The sequence below is a fragment of the Balaenoptera physalus genome (genome assembly GCF_965194825.1).
Source record: "Balaenoptera physalus genome assembly, chromosome: 9".
Lineage (NCBI taxonomy): Eukaryota > Metazoa > Chordata > Mammalia > Artiodactyla > Balaenopteridae > Balaenoptera > Balaenoptera physalus.
Window position 1 is genome coordinate 53337439 of NC_138888.1, and position 20680 is coordinate 53358118.

The window sequence follows — 20680 nt, forward strand, 5'->3', positions numbered from 1 at the left end:
CAGAGACTTGCAGTAACCCTTGTAGTCCCCCTAAGAGCAATGGTTCAGTATTTGTTAATTCAGTGTTTGCAGTAACTTTATAGAACATAAGTACCACAGATGAGAATCGACTGTATTTGTTTTAGATGATGGGTCTTCAGCGTTGTACCACAAAATAAATAGTAGCGTCTCATTACTGTACACTTTCATGGGGTTAAGAAGCTCCACGTTTCTGTAGAGTACTTTAAAACTACCATGTGTTTCCTATATAGCAATACTGAGTAAATTTTCATTGAATGAATGGTATCCAGAAAGCTAGTTGCCTACTATCATGGAAAAAGCAGTTAAGAATAGGAATTAGAAACACAGTATCACAAACAAAGACTCTCATCTAGCAGGCCCTCCATTCAAACTCAAAGAGATTGTGTCATAACTTCCCTCTGTAGCCATTTTTACTATCTCACAGTCTTTACTCATAGTTACTTCTACAGTTATTTTTTAATCTTTTATAGCGCCATCAGATTAATGTGTGTTCCAAGAGGAAAACAAACTGTCCAACTGAAAAGTAAAAAACAAAAATCCCAATATACTCAAAGAATGAAAAGTTTTTATGACTTAAATAAGGTTGCTCCTCATTTATTTCATTAACATAATGGCAAATAGACTATGTTTAGATCATGGATTCATAATATGTACAATAGAAATAAAATGAGAAAAATGCCTGATGGAATAAGACCAGATGATCTAATTAGCCACACTCCTCTGCTTCCTTTTTCCAGGAAAGTAAAATTTTAATTCCACAAGTCTTTGTTAAGCACAAATATTACCCACTGGGTTTGGAAATGCCATAATTTATTTATTTATACTTTATCTTGTATCATGAAGAATCTGAGGCAATTTACAAGAATATATTTTGTATAGTCACAAAATAGAAAAAGTTTGAAATTTAAAATTAGAGCCACCAAAGATATAAAGTGGAAACCCAGCATGAAATGACCTACGCTATGAATAAGTGAGATCCTCAAATTTATTAAAATTGACCTATAAATTTGACCCCAAGCTTCCTTTTAGCCAGAGCAAAGGGGAAAGAAATATGATGAGATATAATTTTGTTTTTCATTTTGTATATGATGAAAACTTACTAGGTCATCAGGAAAGCTAACTTTTCTTGGGCACCACCTAGGAAAGAAATTCTCACATGGCCTCATTTTGAAGGGACAGGGCAATATATCCTTTATACCTTACCTACGGTAAAAATATAATAATAGTGTCAGTAAAGCTGCTACCTGAAGTGTCACTCAGTGACAGCTAAAGACAAGGTGTCATGAGCCATGGATCATCCACAGTATAATAAAGACTTGGCGACGTAATGGGAAGGCTAAGGCAGAATAAAGTTTTAGGTTATTTTATGGAAGAATGTGTTTATCAAATAAGAGGGAAAGTAATTGATGGAGCAAGGCAATTGAGGATTGGGATTAACCAGTAAAGTCTAGCCCAAGAGAAGAGAGGTTTGCAGAGACCTGTTAAGGAAAAGGAAGGGAAACATTGTTGCTGCTCACGTGCGAGAGTCTCAGTCTCCTCTGTACAGGCAGCAGAGGGGTAGAACAGTTTCGGCAACTGTTACGTTAAACAGTGGGCAAATAGGACAGTGCCTATATCTGCATTAAATAATGTGAGAAAGGTGGCAGGAAGCCTAGTTGTATAGAGAGAAGAAATGTCTCACGTTACATGAATTGGTACTGACCACCTAGGTGTTCCCTAAGAGAACTTCAGGAGTGATTTTACAGAACTAGGTTCAGTAGTGATATGCTTTAGTTATTCCACTGAGAAAAGCCAAAATCGAGTCAGATTTTATGGACTAAGTATAGTACTTATAGTGGGTAGGATCCTTTATGTGGTCTATAAATCTCATAGGGAGAGGCTACGTCTTCACCATCACTGACATAGATATTGGTGATTAAAATACTGATTAAAAACAGTAACAGGTTATTACAGAATTTTAGAGTGGTCCTGAAGTTTTCTGAGTAGATTTCATTTTTTTTTTTTTTTTTTTAAATGCAGCAGCCCACTTTGGGGTTGAACTTGGAAGGGGTGGGTAGATGGGGATAAGTGAGATTGACTCAGGTGGCTTGACTCTGTCCTCCTGGGGACCAGTGGTTATAGCATCACATACTTATGGAAATTCTGAAGCACAGTTTGCAAATCTCTTTATCTAGGCCTGGACAGGTTCAGTGATTTGCCCAAGTTAGGTAATTCTTGATCTAACTAGCACTGTGGATACACTAATACACTCAACATGCTAGTGATATCTCTGAAGGCAAGGCTAGTTTTTTTTGTTTGTTTGGGTTTTTTTGTTTTTTCCTTTTTAAATCTGTGTAGTAGGATTTAGCACAGTGTTACGTACACTGTAGGTGCTTCACAAGTAACTTACTTTGTTGAATCTTGGAATATTAAAAGCACCAAAGATCACATAATTCTGAAGCTGAAAAAAGACTTCATAGTTCAAATAATCCAAAACTGAAAGAACTAGCTGGCTTTAACAAGGATAGTGCTGTTGTAATAGTTGAAGAAAAAACACTTTTAAAATTAATTCAAATGGTGGGAGAATAGTAGGAGCAAGTGGAAAAGAGCTGTTGGAAGGGTTGCATCCAAAAACAGTGCATGATAGATCAAGATCACAGTTTTGCCTTATTCACCTAATCTGACAATTTGTGACTTCATGTAAACCTCTCTGAGCTCGCCAAGTTGTCAGATATTTGAGACATAGAGGCCAAAGCAGTTTCCCTTGAAAAACAGTTAGGTTTCCTACTAAGAGCACTGCACTAGAAGGGAGGCCTCTAAGGCCCTGTGGGAGGTGTGACACTGACTAGTTGTGTGTCCACAGGCGCTTACTGTCTTGCTGGGCCTTCGTTTCCTCATCCACAAAATGAAAAGGGCATGACTGAGTGACTTTATACATCTGGTGGGAATTGTTCTTTAAAGAAGCCATATTACAGGTTTATCTAATTATACCAATGATATTCTTTTTCAAACACTTTATACTGCTGATTTCAGAGCAGATTTATTATTTTTACAGTAAGCACAGTTCTTTCCTTTATGGCAGTATTTACCATTCTTTTCTGGGGAAAATTGTCAGATGTATGCATACCTGTTACTGTCATATCATAACAGAAAAGGATTTAGAGAGAGAATGTGAGAGAGAGAGGGAAAGAGAATGTGTATGTGTGAGAGAGAATGGTTTTCATAAAGGTCTATAATTAGATAGAAAGTGGGAAGCTAGAGAATTCTCAAAATTTGCTTGACAAAACCTGGCTGCCAGGTGGTGACTGTTAGGGCAGAGCTTGCTGCCTGATCTTTCGTCTGTCAAGACAGTGGCAGCTTTTCCTCAAACAGGGAGAGACAGAGCCTCAGGGTTTTTTGGTTTTTATTTATTTATTTATTTTTGGCTGTGTTGGGTCTTCATTGCTGCGCATAGGCTTTCTCTAGTTGTGGCGAACGGGGGCTACTCTTCATTGCGGTGCGCGGGCTTCTCATTGCAGTGGCTTCTCTTGTTGCGGAACACGGGCTCTAGGCATGCGGGCTTCAGTAGTTGTGGCTTGCGAGCTCTAGAGTGCAGGCTCAGTAGTTGTGGCGCACGGGCTTTGTTGCTCTGCAGCATGTGGGATCTTCCCGGACCAGGGATCGAACCCATGTCCCCTGCATTGAAAGGCGGATTCTTAACCACTGTGCCACCAGGGAAGCCCCCCGAGCCTCACGGTTTTATTGGTTCTCTTTATTGACTTTGCTGTTGGCTTACCCTTATCTGGTTTGGTTCTTACTTGAACTTGATTAAAATTTTAGACGTGAGATGCATAAGTGAGTATAAAAATTTAGGAGTCTTAGTTTTTGCCCATTGTCCATTCTCTGGCTTTTTCCATTTCCCTATTTTGTATTTTTGAATCTTCATTCATGCCTTGACCAAAGGAAGATGGGATCTGCTTTCTGTTTTCCTTAATTATATGATCTAAAGGTAATACCATATTTCTACTGTTGACTCCTTTACAGCTGATTAGTTTGTGTGGTTGGGATAGTCTATTGATTAAGTGTAGCTTTTACTTATGTGGCATTTTGATTAATCTGTACTTTTCATTTCTTTAATATACTAGATGTAGATCTCTGTACTGTTTGAGACCTTAAATTAGTAAGTAAATTTAGATAAAACCTGAAAATCCAGGTTTATTAATAAGACAAATAAAGGGCATAATTTTGCTAAACTTTTTTTCTTTGCAGCATTCTAATAGAATTCCTCTATAGCAGGGGGTATAAAGGATAGGACAGTGAGCCTGCTTGAGTGAGGCCCATTTTATCTTTGGAAGCCTCAAAACCATCTTAGGATGTAGGGATCATTATCTGATTTTACACGTCAGGAAACTGAAGCTGAGGAATTTTAAATCACTTGCTCAGGGGCACACATATGAAATGCGGAACAACTAGTATCCAGACGTAGGTGAGACTTACAAAGAAAATATAATTTTATTTATAAAAATTAAGTTTACAGAATTTTCAAGACATAAGTATCACATAAAGTGAAGTTCACTTTGACCAAACCTAGAAAATCTCTAACTGGTGATATTCTTTAAAGGTTGACTTTTATACAGATTGTTGGAAAACTTTAGTTCTTTCTCATCTGTAATTTGATTACCACGGGCTCAAAATGACTATAATCCAATGACGGAATTTTAGTGGTAAAAGTAAAATAGGTCCAAAAGTAGTTTAGAGATCCATTACAGACCAAAATGTGTCATTTCTGTCATTTACATAACAGTTTACTTTAGCGTGTGTGTTTCAGGTCTGTGTTCCTGAAATCCAGGTGCTTCATATTAGCCAGTATTCTAGAGATGAGGTTAATGGCAGGAAGTGCTTCAAAAATATAACTAAAATGTTGTTGAGACGAGCACACGTAAACAGATGTGATTAATGAGGATATCTGTTAAAAAGACTTGTAAAGTGACTGTGAAGTCCTTAGGCATTGGTATTTAGGTTGTATAGTGAAAATTAGGCACATAATTTCTGTTTTTCAAGAAGCAGTGGATTCATAAATGTTATCCTGCCAATATGCTACATGTAAGAAAAAGTTGTCTCATTCATTCATTCAAGTTCATTTGTTCACCAATATTTGCATGCTATGCCTTATACTGTGCACAGGGGATGCAAGTGGTTATTAATATGGTACATCATCCTTTAAAAGTTTATAATCTAGAGGTGGAAAGAAATTAATCAAATAAGTATACAAACAAATTTTAAATCACAACTGTGATTGGTGCTGTGAAGGAGAGGTATATAGTGCAATAAAGCCTAATTCCTCTAAGGGGAATTTGATCTAGCTTAGTAGGGCAGAGAAGGCTTCTTTGATGAAAGTGTCATGTCTTTTGAGGTCTGACAAGTGGATAGAATTAAGGTAGGCAAAGAGTGATGAGAGGACCTTTGAAGGCAGAGGGGACATTGTAAGCATGAGGACAGCCTGCTGGTCTTGAGCACAGAGTTGGGGGCAAAATAAATATTTTGCTTATTTTTCTTTTGGGTTATTTATCTGATTTTACAAAAATTATTTTTATAGATATTAACCATTTTTCTGTCAAACACTTTGTAAAAAATAATCACAACTATAAAATTTGTCTTGATTTTTTTTTTAATTAATTAATTAATTAATTAATTAATTTATTTATTTATTTATTTTTGGCTGTGTTGGGTCTTCGTTTCTGTGTGAGGGCTTTCTCTAGTTGTGGCAAGCGGGGGCCACTCTTCATCGCGGTGCACGGGCCTCTCACTATCGTGGCCTCTCTTGTTGCGGAGCACAGGCTCCAGACGCGCAGGCTCAGTAATTGTGGCTCACGGGCTCAGTTGCTCCGCGGCATGTGGGATCTTCCCAGACCAGGGCTCGAACCCGTGTCTCCTGCATTAGCAGGCAGATTCTCAACCACTGCGCCACCAGGGAAGCCCTGTCTTGATTTTTTATGGTATCTTTCTGTAAAAAATGTTTACAAACCATTCCATTGGTTTATTTGTATTTTCTTATAACAGTATTATTTTTATTTGATTTTAGTCTTCTGATATCTGCTGGGGCAATTCACCCCTTACCTTTTTTTCAGTCTTTTCATGCTTAATAAGTGGAAATACATTTCTGTTTTAATTTTGGTAGAATTCACCTTTTTATATCATTAAATCTTCCTACATAAGAACATGGTACATCTTTTTTGTTTGTTTGTTTTTGGTTTTGGCTGCATTGGGTCTTCTTTGCAGTGCGTGGGCTTCTCATTGTGGTGGCTTCTCTTGTTTCGGAGCACGGGCTCTAGGCGCGTGGGCTTCAGTAGTTGTGGTTCGTGGGCTCTAGAGCGCAGGCTCAGTAGTCGTGGTGCACGGGCTTAGTTGCTCTGTGTCATGTGGGATTTTCCTGGACCAGGGCTCGAACCCATGACCCCTGCGTTGGCAGGCGGATTCTTAACCACTGCACTACCAGGGAAGCCCAGGTACATCTTTCTTATTCAGATTTTGTTTTTATGTTCTCAAATAGGCCCTGTGCCTTTCTTTTTAATTTATTTCTAGGTGTTTTTTAGATTTTGTTTTTCTTTATTTCATTTCCATGTCTAGATATTTATTTATGGCATCAACCAAAAAAACAACACCTCTTGCTGTCATTTTTATCAGCCATTTCTCGTTTGCTTTATCACATTGCTAGTATTGCATTGCCAAGACAGTATTGAATAATAAACGTTACTAGCAGGATTCAGCCTTTTTTCCCAGCTTTTTCCTTAGCCTTTGGGGATACATAGGCTCGTTGGTCCTTAGGCTCATGTCCACCCAGAGGGGAGAATATTGCAGAGGGTTTGTAGCTCCTCCATGTAGGTCCTCCCTGCCAACTCACCCCAATAGGTGCTTTAGCTCAGGAGAGCCAGCCACTGTGTTGGGCATGAGATAGATTTGGGAGTAGAAGGGAGAGGGGGAAGCATTAAGCTTCCATCCTCCCAGAATCCTCTCCATGTATAGTTGTTATTATGCTATTTTTTCATGTAAAGAATTATATGGCAGTAATCCTTGGGGCAAGGTGTCTAATACTTAATTCACACCCTAGCTGTGGCGATACATGCTACAATGAATATTAAGACATCTGTGCTTAAAAACAGGATTTGTATCTCATATGTAAAGACAAGAAAGTACAGAATGGATGCTCAGTTCTCAAAATAACTTCACTTCTGATCCAAGTGAAGATAACAGTTATAAAATGATAAATAACTTGCAAGTTGAGGGCATAGCATTCATTTTCAGCTTTCTATATATACATTTAAGATCAGCTTATGAAGTTAATTTCTTTCCAGAGTATTTTCTTTCCTCTTTTTTTTTAAATAGATCTTTATTGGAGTACAATTGCTTCACAATACTGTGTTAGTTTCTGTTGCACACCAAAGTGAATCAACTATATGTATACATATATCCCCATATCCCCTCCCTCTTGCGTCTCCCTCCCACCCTCCCTATCCCACCCCTCTAGGTCATCACAAAGCACCGAGCTGATCTCCCTGTGCTGTGCTGCTGCTTCCCACTAGCCAACTATTTTACATTCGGTAGTGTATATATGTCCATGCTACTCTCACTTCGCCCCAGCTTCGCCCTCCCACCCCATGTCCTCAAGTCCATTCTCTATGTCTACCTCTTTATTCCTGCCCTGCAACTAGGTTCATCAGTACCGTTTTTTTTAGGTTCCATATATATATGTGTTATCATATGGTATTTGTTTTTCTCTTTCTGACTTGCTTCACTCTGTGTGACAGACTCTAGGTCCATCCACCTCACTACAAATAACTCAATTTCGTTTCTTTTTATGGCTGAGTAATATTCCATTATATATATGTGCCACATCTTCTTTATCCATTCATCTGTCGATGGACATTTAGGTTGGTCAGCATATTTTAAACATTTATTAAACAGCTAAGGAGAATTCCGTCTTTAGTAAACGCAGAGAAGAAGTTGAGCCTCTGTACTGTGCTTATATCTTTGTGTTCATCACAATGCCATACACATAATAGGTGCTCACTAAATACACAAACTATATAACAAACTAAGGAAGGTCTCATTATCTATGAAGGTGGTGGTCATTCTGGTCTCATAATAAATTAGACTGTAACATTCATACCATATATTTTTACTACAGAATTCTGGGCTGGATTTTCTGTTGAGTTAACTATCATTCTCTACTATTGCCCTAAAGTAGAACAGAGCTATATGAGATATATAATAATAATAAATCCTATTTGTTTAGCACTTTATATTTTGTAAAATACCTTCACGCTACCTCATTTGATCTTCACAACAGCTTTGTGAGGACAGAACAAATACTATTGTCTTTTTTTAAGGTGGAAGTTAATGACCAGATAAAAGACACAAAGCTAGTGAGCAGTGGAGCAGGGACTAGAGTGCAAATCTATCTCTGTGTAGTATATACATGTGCCCATATTATAAAGGGATATCTTTTTTGCAAGAAGATGAATGTTTATTGAGACTTTAGCAGTTGGATATGAGATTAATGTTTTACAGGCATAGGTTGGTTCAATTAATGAAGAATTAATTTGGAGCACTGATTTGAGTTTTAAAGGATTAAAGAAATAGAGTCCAGCGTTCTTTTCTTTTTGCATTTGTTGCCTTTGCTTTTGGAGTCAGATCCAAAAAATTATTTGCAAGACCATGTCAAGGAGCTTACCACTTTTCTTACCATTTACTGATATCTACAAGCTTACTGTTTTCTTCTAAGAGTTTATGGTTTCAGGTCTTACATTCAAGTCTTTAATCCATTTTGAGTTAATTTTTGTGAATGGTATAAGAGAGTGGTCCAGTTTTATTCTTTTGCATGTGGCTGTTCAGTTTTCCCAACACCATTTATTGAAGAGATTATCCTTTCCCCATTGTATATTCTTGGTGCCTTTGTCATAAATTAATTGACCATATACATATCTGTGGATTTATTTTTGGGCTCTCTATTCTATTCCATTGTTCAATGTGTCTGTTTTTTTGCCAGTACTATATTGTTTTGATTACCATAGCTTTGTTATACAGTTTGAAGTCAGGGGGTGTGATGCCTCCAGCTTTGTTCTTCTTAAGATTGCTTTGGCTATTCAGGGTCTTTTGTGGTTCCGTATCACAAAATTTTAGGATCAAATATTCTAGTGGGTTATTTTTTTGAGATATAATTCACATCCATAAAATTCACCCCTTTAAAGTGTACGGTTTTAGTATTTCACAGTTGTGCAGCCATCACCACTATCTACTTTGAAAACATTTTCATCACCTCAAAAAGAAACTCCATACCCATTAGTAGTCACTTCTTTTCCCTCCTCTCCCTGGCCCCTGGCAACTACTAATTTACTTTCTGTTTCTGTGGATGTGCTATATGGACATATAAATGGAATCATATCACCCATTAGTAGACACTTCTCTTCCCTCATCCCCCGACAACTACTAATTTACTTTCTCTTTCTGTGGATGTGCTACATGGACGTATAAATGGAATCATATCATATGTGTCTTTTTGTGTCTGCCTTCTTTCATGTGGCATAATATTTTCAAGGTTCATCTGTCTTGTAGCATGTAGTACCTCATCCTTTTTTTAACTAAGTAACATTCCATTGTATGGATACATCACATTTTGTTTAACCATTCATCGGGTTGATGAATATTTGGGTGGTTTCCACTTTAGGGCTGTTATGAAGAAAGCTCCTATGAACATTTATGTACAAATTTGGGGGTGGGCATATGTTTTCACTTTTCCTGAGTATATACCTAGGAGTGGAACTGGTGGGTCATATGATAACTCCACATTGAGCCTTTTGAGGAACTGCCATATTGTTTTCCAAATCGGTTGCACCATTTTACATTCCCACCAGCAATGAATGAGGGTTTCAGTTTCTCCATGTCCCTGCCAACACTTGTTATTGTACATCGTTTTGATTAGTTATCCTAAGTGGATATGAAGGGGTATTTCATTATGATTTTGATTTGCATTTCCCTAATGACTAATGGTGTTGAGCGTCTTTTTATGTGCTTACTGACGGTTTGTATATCTTCTTAGAAAAAATGTCTCTTCTTTGCTTATTTTTAAATTGGGTTGTCTTTTCATTGTTGAGTTGTAAAAGTTCTTTATATATTCTGGATCCTAGACCTTTACTAGATATATGCTTTATAAATAGTTACTTCCATTCTGTGGGCTGTCTTTTTACTTTCATGGTCATGGCCTTTGAAACACAGAAGTTTTTAGTTCTGATGAAGTCCAGTTCTTTTTGTTGTTTTTACTTATGCTTTTATGTTATCATATCTAAGAAAACCTTGCCTAATACGAAATGATGAAGATTTCCTCTTATGTTTTCTTCTAAAGTTTTATAGTTTTGGTTCTTTCATTTAGGTGTTTGATCCATTTTGAGTTAATTTTTTGTATATGGTGCAAGGTAAAGGGGTCCAACTTCATTCTTTTGTATGTAGATATTCCAGTTCTCCCAGCATGATTTGTTGAAAAGACTTCTCTTTCTCTCGTTGAATTGTCTTAGCACTCTTGTTGAAAATTAGTTGTCCACAATGTGTGGATTTGTATCTAGAGTCTCAATTCTATTCCACTGATTATATGTCTATTCTTGAATTCTGTAGCTTTGTGTAGTAAGTTTTGAAATCAAGAGGTATGAGTCCTCCATCTTTGTTCTTTTTTTCAAGATTATTTTGGCTATTCTGGATCTTTTGCATTTCCATATGAATACTAGGATCAGCTTGTCAGTTTCTACCAAAAAAAAGACAGTTGGGATTTTGATAGGAATTGTATTCAATATGTAGATCAATTTTTGGAATATTGCTATCTTTTTTTTCTTTTTGGCTGCACCACGCAGCTTGCAGGTTCTTAGTTCCCTGACCAGGGATCGAACCTGGGCCCAGAGCAGTGAAAGCCCATGTCCTAACCACTGGACTGCCAGGGAGTTCCCTGGAGTATTGCTATCTTAACAAACAATATTAAGTCTTCCAATCAGTGAACACAGGATTTTTTCCCATATATGTAGGTATTCAGTGATGTTTTGTAGTTTTCAGTGTACAAGTTGCCCACTTCTTTTGTTAAATTTATTCCTATGTAATTTTTTCTTTTTGATTCAGTTTTTATTATTGTTTTTGGACTTTTTATTGCTAGTGTGTATAAATAGTATTGATTTTTTTGTATATTGATCTTGTATCCAGTAGCCTCATTGAACTTGTTTCTTACTTCTAACAGTTTTGGGGGGTATTTTTGGGGTTTTTTTTGCTGCTTCCTTAGAATTTTCCATATAGAAGGTCATGTCACTACAAATGGAGATAGTTTTACTTCTTCCTTTCCAGTTCGAACGCCTTTTTCTTCTTTTTCCTGCCTCATTTCCCTGACTAGAACCTCCAGTACAGAGTCAAAATAAAAGTGGCAAAAGCAGACATCCTTGTTTTATTCCTGATCTTAAGGGGGAAGAAAGCTTACAATCTTTCATTATTGAGTATGATGTTAGCCTGTAAGTTTCTCTTATATGCCATTTATAAGATTGAGTTCCCTATATCTTGTTGAGTATTTTTATCATGAAAGGGTGTTGGATTTTGTCAGGTGCTTTTTCTGTGTCTATTCAGGTTCTTATGTGGGTTTTCCCCCTTTATTCTATTAATACGATGTATTGCATTGCTTGATTTTCTTTGTTGAACCAACCTCATATTCCTGGGATAGATACCAGTCAGTCAGATTATATAACATATGTAGCTGGGTTTGGTTTGCTGGTTTCTTTCTTTCTTTTTTTTTTTTTTTTTTTTAATTTATTTACTTTTTAAAATTTTTGGCTGCTTTGGGTCTTTGTTGCTGTGCATAGTCTTTAGTTGCGGCGAGCAGGGGCTACTCTTCATTGCTGTGTGCCGGCTTCTCATTGCGGTGGCTTCTCTTGTTGCGGAGCACGGGCTCTAAGCGCGTGGGCTTCCGTAGTTGCAGCACGCAAGCTCAGTAGTTGTGGCTCGCAGGCTCTAGGCACGCAAGCTCAGTAGTTGTGGCGCACAGGCTTAGTTGCTCCATGGCATGTGGGATCTTCCTGGACCAGGGCTCGAACCCGTGTCCCTTGCATTGGCAGGCGGATTCTTAACCACTGTGCCACCAGGGAAGTCCAAGTTTGCTGGTTTCTTGTTGAGGATTTTGTGTCTGTATTCATAACGATTGTTGGTCTCTAGTATTCTTATCTTGTATGTCTTCATCTGGTTTTGATATCCGGGTAATACTGGCCTCAGAATGAGTTGGGTAGTGTTCCCTCTTCTAGTTTTTGGAAGAGTTTGTGAAGGGTTCGTGTTAAATCTTGAAATAATTGGTAGAATTCACCTGGGAAGCCATCTGGTTCTGGGTGTTTCTTTGTGGGAAGTTTTAAAAATTAATAATTGTCTCTCACAGTTTTTGCCAGTGTTCTCATTGCTTTTATGGAAGATAGGATATTTGAAGTCCTTGCTCCACCATTACTGATGACACCACCACTTCTAATAATTCTTAACCTCCAAATTTAGATAGGTGGATTTTGTAGAAATTTGGGGAAGAGAATAAAGACTGAGGAGTTTTCTAAGGTTTTTTTTTTTAATCTGTTCTTTCTAATTATTTCTAAATACAAAAATTTTAACTTAGTATATTGCTTAAGAACATGAATATTGCTATAAATGATAGATGATTATTACTTTTTCTAAAAGTTGTGTATCCTTGATTATTTTGGATTTTTTTCTCTACATAGGTTCTCCAGTAAAGAACTTTGAAAAATTTGTAGGAATTGAATCTGTAACTTTCATTAATATACCAAGTGGTTAAGATGGAGAAGTTTCATTTAGGCAATTATATCCCAATTAGCTGTGATTTGGGGCATTCACTTCACATCTCTGGACCTCAATTTTATCATTTGTAGAATAGGGATAATAATATATCATAGGGTTGTTAATGAAAATTAAATGTAATACTTTTTGATATTATGCCTGGCACATAGGAAATAATTTGCAAATTATTTGCTGTAATTATTATTAGATTTTATTGCTGTGAATTATTTTATCAGTGATGATAGGGATTGCCATACCCCCTATGACTACTGTAACATATGTAACAAATAGTTCACTCCATTTATCAATATATTTCTGGTCTTAGTGTAGTCTTCTCTGTGAGGTTCTGTCTGGTCCCCAAAATCTATTACTCATTACTGCCAAGTACTCACATAACCTACTCTTTCTGTTTCAGTTCCCTATTTCTTTACCACTTTCTTTCAATTTTCTAGACAAAATACCTTGGAATCTCTTTTGATTAGTTTCTTAGAATTGTACAGTACCAGAACCATTTGCATTTATCACTTTCTTGCCATTTGCACTAATTTCAGTTACTGTTAATTTGATTTTCATGAAACAAAGCTAGACTCCTACCAAATAACATCATGTATTGTTCCCCAAAACATGCTTGATATTTTTATTTTCTTACTCTGTTCACTCCTGCTAGGAATAGCCCCTATTCCCAGAATGCCTCTTAACTCAGCTCAAATGTCACTTCCCCCAAGAAGTCTTTCTTGATTTCTCCATATGTGCCCCAGCTCTTCATACCATGTAGAAATTATTTCTTCTTTCTCTGAATTTTGTTTTAAAACATTCCCTTCTGCCTCTTATTATGGCAAATGTAATTATATATTAGGAGGAAACCTTAGGAATCATCTAATTCAGCCCCCTAATTTTAGAAAGCTTGCACAAAACTCTTGCCCAGATGTTCAACTGGATACTTAATGGCAGAGACAAGAGTAGAACTTGAGTCTTGGATTTCCAGCCTGGTTCTTTTTCTACATGCAACATTGTAATATAGACATTTCTTAAGCTATTTTGCAGTATTTCACCATGGATCTGTTGAAGTCTGTGATTTCTCTGTAAGATGTAACCTGTGAATTACTGGAGGTCGAGGAATTGTTTCATTTCTCTCTGTATCTCTATAGAGGTTTCTCAGAGACTATTTCCTGCTAGAATGAATGAATGAATAATACTTTGCTTTAGAATTAATATTCTTAATGTAAGATTCTAATGATATTCCCTTAGACACCTTTTAAAAGAAATTGGTAAATTGAGGCCTGTAGGGGGCAGCCCAACACAGCAGATTTTGATTGCCCTTGCTAAATAAGCTAGCTACTACTCTCTGGGATTGTTTTAGTCTTAAATTGCTTCCTATGTGGATTTTTGAAAAATGAAAGCAACTATTAATTATGAGCTTATTTGGTGGGTATATTTTTTAAAAATTGTCTTGTATAAGAATGGGAACTTTTTGATGCAGATGATTTGCTGTTTTGTTTTTAAGGCGTTGGATATATATTAGAGCTTCTTAAAAATTTGCTTCATTTATTAATTCCAAAACAACACAGATAATATAATGGCAAATGTTGCCCCTAATTTATTGTTAAAGAAGTTAAAATATGCAAATTAATATTATTATCCCAAAGTACTAAAGTTATTATTAAATGAAGTCAACATTTTCTTATTACTAATTTGTTACACTAAGCTAGGTCATTGTTTCATTTAATATTTTCAAGAATAAAAAACATTGCTGGTAATTAAAGTAAGCTATAGAGAAACACCAATAATAGCTAACATTTATTGAGTACTTTGTGTGCCAGGTACTATTTGAAATACTACTTTACATGTATTAGTTCATTTACTTCTCACTAGAGTCCTCTGGGACATATGCTGGTACTGTCCCTATTGTATGGATGAAGTAATTGGTTGGTTATTGAAAATTGCCTAGGGTCACTCAGGAGGTGGAAGAGCTGGGGTTTGAACCCAGGCAGTCTGGCTCCAAAGCTCTCACTCTTAATCACTATTCCTTTGATACATTGTTGAGTTCATTACTTTTATTTTCTTACTCCTTTCTATCACAACTTTCCATTTGAGACTGTTTTCCAGTTTTTACACACATCAGGCTACTTATTACTCCACCCTTTCTGTTGCTTCCTGCCTTCAGTCCTTTTTTTCTTCTTCTTCTTCTTCTAATAGAGAAAATGCATGGACAGAAAGTAAAAACATGACATCCTCCCTTTAGTGTGAAGAGATTGAAACAGATAGCTAAAGTTGTGCGGTTTTCTTTCTCTTTTATTTACAGAATGTTCTTTTTCCAATTACCAATTAAGCGATTTTTAGTGATCACATTAAAGCATAAACTCTCAAATTTAGGAATAGAATGAACTTCACTCTCCTGCTTAAGCATGTAGTACTATGGGGTAATTTTAAGAACTGAAAGATTAAATACCTCATTTTAAAAAGATAGACAAATTTTGATAAGATGGTCTTAATTATTTCACTAAAAATTATATTTTAGATCCCTCCATAAAAAAATTCTTAGTTTAATAACATGCTTATATTTTATTATGGTATTCTAATATATGTAAAAATTGACATTACTGTCAATTATTCATGTGTATTTTCTTTTTCATTCTCTCCTTTTGATAATTTCAACTCTCCTTAAACACTCTTTGAGAATATGAGTAGATATGGTAAAAATAAGTTGAACTCCAGTTAGTTTGAAATTTGAAAAAAGCTTAGGTTAACTGTGAGATGACATAAAAAATTATAATTTAGCTAAAATGAAAATAGAGTTGTTTCATACCTAAGTATTCAATAGTATTTATATCACAAAATAAGATCTTGGTGTATAACTCTTTTAAGAAAATATTTTCAATTCCAGTTTACTCCTTGGTTTATTATTATTATTTATTTATTAAGGCACCTCATATTACTGTTAATATTTGAGTTTCTTGGGGGAATTGTCAACCGTATGCCATGGATAACCTACACCTTAGGATGGTCAGCTGCTGCTTTAATGGGTTGATTTACAGCCTTCCCATCTTTTTCTAACTGACATGGGTTTTAGTTTCCTGATTTACTGCTGGCCTAATGAGGTCTTGGCAGATGTTAAGCTCAGTCCCTGTCTAAAGAATGTTTTTTTTCTTCAAAAAGTTTTCTACTACCCATATCATCTGTGTGTGTTTGTGTCATTATCACATTTTTCTTTCAGTCCCTTTACATCTCAGGAATGCCAACATCCAGAAATGATGCCCTATAGGGTGATCATTTAATCTATTGACAATTTCATGGTGTAAGAAAATTTGCTTAATCACTTATCTATTCCAATAGTGAAAACTACCTTCTGATTTTTTTTTCCTGTTCTTCTCATAAATGATTTTCATATAACAGGCCAGAACACACAACACCTGTCCGTTAAGAACAGAATTACTAGGCTTTGATTCTTAGTAGTGGTTCCTTCTTTTGGGTAAATATGAGAATTGCTTTTGGTCTAATTACTCATACTTTTAAAATAACTACTTACTAATAATTTCAAGTAGGTAATGTATGTGTGATGATTTAGGAATATTAGAAGGAAAAACCAATCTAAAAATATACAGGCTAATATCTTATTCTTTATTTCTGGCCTGAACCTAGAAAATTTTGTTTGGCATTTTATATCCTGGTATTACTCTTTGATGAAGTTTGTGTCTTAGTTGTTGGGTCATACCCATTTTTTTGTTTTTTGTTTTTAATTTTCAAGGTTTTGTGGGGGTTTATATATTTTTGCTTCATGATCCATGCAGGTTGTTTATAATAATAAGACAAGTACTAAGGAGATCATGTAAATACAGAGATATATGTGTTGATATATTGATGCATGCATCAATTGTATTGCTATTACATATAGATGCAGATCTTGATATATACATATTTGAAATTTCTAAATTGTTGGCTAGGCAAGTTGCTCCTTTTGCAGATCGATTGTGATATATTAAAATGTTAATTCTCAGTTAAGAAATATAATCTAAACTATACTAAACAGTCAATTGCATTATCTTTTGATGCCTTGGGAGCATTTTATAGACTATATCTTGTCTCAAACAGGATGTATCTCTTAAAGGTCTGTTTCAAAAAAACCTTATAAATGTAAAGGAATGTCAATGCTGGTTCAAAGAGCCACTGTTTGAAGTGTGTTGCTTAGAGTGGGTAGTGGATAGGGAGGGCTCTCTAACAATGGAGTGATGAGTCTTGATCACAATTAAGTTCAACAGGATTGGATCTACATTTGGAAACCATATATGAGTAGACCATATGTCTACCTTGGGTGTGATCTTTTCATGAAAGTCACCTATCTGTTATGTTGTGACACAGTTATGTACACGACTTAAATTAATTAAAATCGTATGAATTGTAAAATTCATACAATTTTTGAAATTGTATGAAGTAAAATTCATACAATTGTGAAATTGTATGAATTAGTAAGCTGAGGATTTCAAATGATTATTGAATTCACTGATGAGTGATTTGTATATTAGATGTGTGGCTGAGTTAATGTGCACAAAATTTTGAGAAGTCAAACTAATATGTTACTTATTATTGAACTTCATTAACCATATTTTACACCATATTAAATCTGTCTTCAAAACATTCGTGTAAATGTATATTACGTTTCAAATGTAGAAAATAAACATACTAAGAAATAACATGTCTTCAAAACTAAAGACTCAAAATGTTAAGAATACATAATACATTGGATTTCTGTTTGTCTAGATATTTCAAAGCATAGATAAGAGAAACGTTGGTTATTTCATGTATATGAGAAGAAAGAAGTTCTCCTGCTAGTTTAAAATTTGAAAGAAATAATGTATTTCAGTCGGCACTTCTGTTCTTTTAGTCTTTCCTTACTTTCTTTTCTTTTCCTCCTCCATTTCTCTTTTTCTTCATCTTTCTGTCCCACCTTCTTCTTTTACAGAGCCCCTCCTTTTCTCTGCCTCACTAATCTGAGAAGTTTTACTATGTAATAAGCATTTCCTATTTTAATTAAAGTTTTGAAGTTTACTTTTAAAAGCGGAGTTTTACTAAAGGAAAAATACCTCTATTAGCTTACATTTAAAATCCTTTTCATCATGATGAGGGTAATTATCTGTTACTTCTAAGAAGTAAGCCACAGCTAATTTCTGACTGCATACATGTTTGAAGTAGTTCTTTAGAATCAGCTTGGGACAGTTCTGACGTCTGCTTGTGTAATGCAGCATTCGTAGTACTCTTCACTAGGTGTTCATTTTAGCTACAGATGCTTCATATAAAACAGAGTAGAGTAGCTTTCAAAAGGATCTGCACATCAAAGTATAACTAGAACTCTGGTTTTTACGTTGCTTAAGGAATCCTTAATGGAGTAGAACTAACAAATTTGCTCTTCCCTCTAACACATTATCGTTTTAAAAACTTTTTTACTTCCATGCCTTCCTGAGTCATATCACATATAATTGAATAGATTTATTACTTCAGAATGTTTTAACAATGTCCACATTAAATAATATAGTAATTTATGTTCTGTGTAAAGAAGGCTTCCTTTAATTGTAATTAATTCTGGGGAATAATGATCTGCTTTTGGAACAATAAATAAAATTCCTTAAATAAAGAACTATATTTTAAGTTGAAATACACACTCTTTCACCCATTTTGTAGTTCAGCTGGTAACTATTCATAAGTGTTGTGATAATAGCTTTTAGCCACAGTTTGTTCTCTTCTGCCTCACCACAGTCTTCCTTTTCTCAGCTGGATAGACTGTCACTTAAGTTACACAAGAATTAATCTTTGCTGTCTATGGTCCTCTTAAGACCCTTATTTAAAATATCACCACTTCAGTGTACTAAATAGCAAAATGTTTATGCTATTTTATAACTCCCATTGTGGAAAGAAACCTACAATTCTGACTTGCTGAATTGGTGGTATTGGAAAATTATCTTGAACTAAAATTCTGATGGGATATATTAGCCTACTTTGGATTCTGTAGACAGTCCTTTCTTCATATATTGTGTTCCAAAAATTTGAATCTGTAAAGGAGATAGGACTTGTATTATAAGTAAAAAAAATTCCTAGGATAAGCTACATAATTAGTAATGAAATTCAACTATGATATTGGTACTGTAAAGCCTAACCTGCACTTAGAATATCGTTCCTTTACCAGTCTAGATTCTAAGTCAAGAATCTGTGAGAGGAAGAGCCCCTCTTATTGCAGAGTCCCGCCTCTCCATTCGGGTCTCAGCAGTGTGGGCTGGAATCAGAGGTTCCAAGCTAGTAGGAAGGAAGTAGGTAGACGAGGAGTTCCTCTCCTACCCTGACTGGTGGAGTGGGTTCTGGGAAAGCTCAGAAATAATAGACGTAATGAGTCTACAAGCTGGGCAACAGTTGATCAATAAGGACATTTTTTATGATCCAGACACGCTATTTGGTAAGATAGATTAATTCTGTTTTATATAACCCTTTATTATTAAATTCTGAATTCATTTTAGTAAGCCCCCCCGCCGCGCACGCACGCTTTAAACTAGGTTTTATAATTTCAAAACTTTCGGGCTTCATTTTAAGCATCAGAACATGATTTTAAATGAGTTAAACAAATTAAGGCAGAGTTATTTAAATTCCCACAGGCAACTTTAAAATCATCACGATGCTATACAACTTTTTAAAGAAAAACTTATAATTTTTCTGAATTGATGAAGACAGGGATATTTCTCTGATCCTTATTGTTTGGAAACTCTTGACTTTACAATTTTTAAATTTGTGGGGGTGGTATAATTATTGTTTTTTAAGAACTCATGAAACAAACATGGTTTGATGAATAGTTGTAAATGAAACTATGATGAATCTGAATTATCACCCCAGAAGGACTCCCCCCCACTGCCCACCCATTTGAGGACTTTTTAAATTATGTTTTCTTTTTAATAATAACTTTATTAAAGTATAACTTTGATATCATAAAGTTCACCCTTTTTTTTTCTTTTGGCTGTGCCGCATGGCATGCGGAATCTTAGTTCCCCAACCAGGGATCAAACCCAGGCCCCCTGCAGCAGAAGTGCAGTCTTAACCACTGGGCTGCCAGGGAAGTCCTAAAGTTCACCCTTTTAAAGTGTACTGTTCATTGATTTTTTAAGCATATTCACAAAGTTGGTGCAACCATCACTGTTATGTAATTTCAGAACACTTTTATCACCCCCAAAAGACCCCATACCTGATTAGCAGTCACTCATTCTTCCTTCCTTCCTTCCAGCCCATGACAAATTCCCCCTCACCTCCAGTTCATGGCAACCACTAATCTACTTTCTCTCTCTGTCTCTCTATGGATTTGCCTATTCTGAACATTTTGTGTAAATGGAATCTTAAAGTATATGGCCTTTTGTGTCTGGCTTCTTTCGCTTTCATTATATTTCCATGGTTCATCAATGTTGTAGCATGTTTCAGTACATTCCTTTTTATGGCCAAGTAATATTCCACTGTTTGGAGATATCACATCTTGTTTATCTATTCACCAATTGATGGTTATTTGGATTGTTTCTACATTTTGGCTATTATGGATAAACGTTTCTGTAGACAATAATGTACTAGTTTTTGTGTGGACATATACTTTCAGTTCTCTTGGGTAGATACTTAAGAGTGGAATTGCTGGGTTATGTGATAATTCTATGTTTAATCTTTTGAGGAACTGCCAGACTGTTTTCCAAAGCACGTGCACCATTTTACATTTTGCTAGCTGAGTACGAGGGTTCCAATTTGTCTACATCCTTGCCAGCACTTGTTATTTTCTATCATTTTAATTATAGCCATCTTAGTGGGTATGAAGGGGTATATCATTTTGGTCTCAGTTTTC

General features: G+C 35.7%; 1 protein-coding gene across 7 annotated transcripts in view; it reads left to right on the forward strand.

Moving 5' to 3' along the window:
- The window catches only part of ATG5 (autophagy related 5), a 121814-nt gene that overhangs the window by 70830 nt on the left and 30304 nt on the right, over window positions 1-20680 (forward strand). The window lies entirely within an intron of this gene.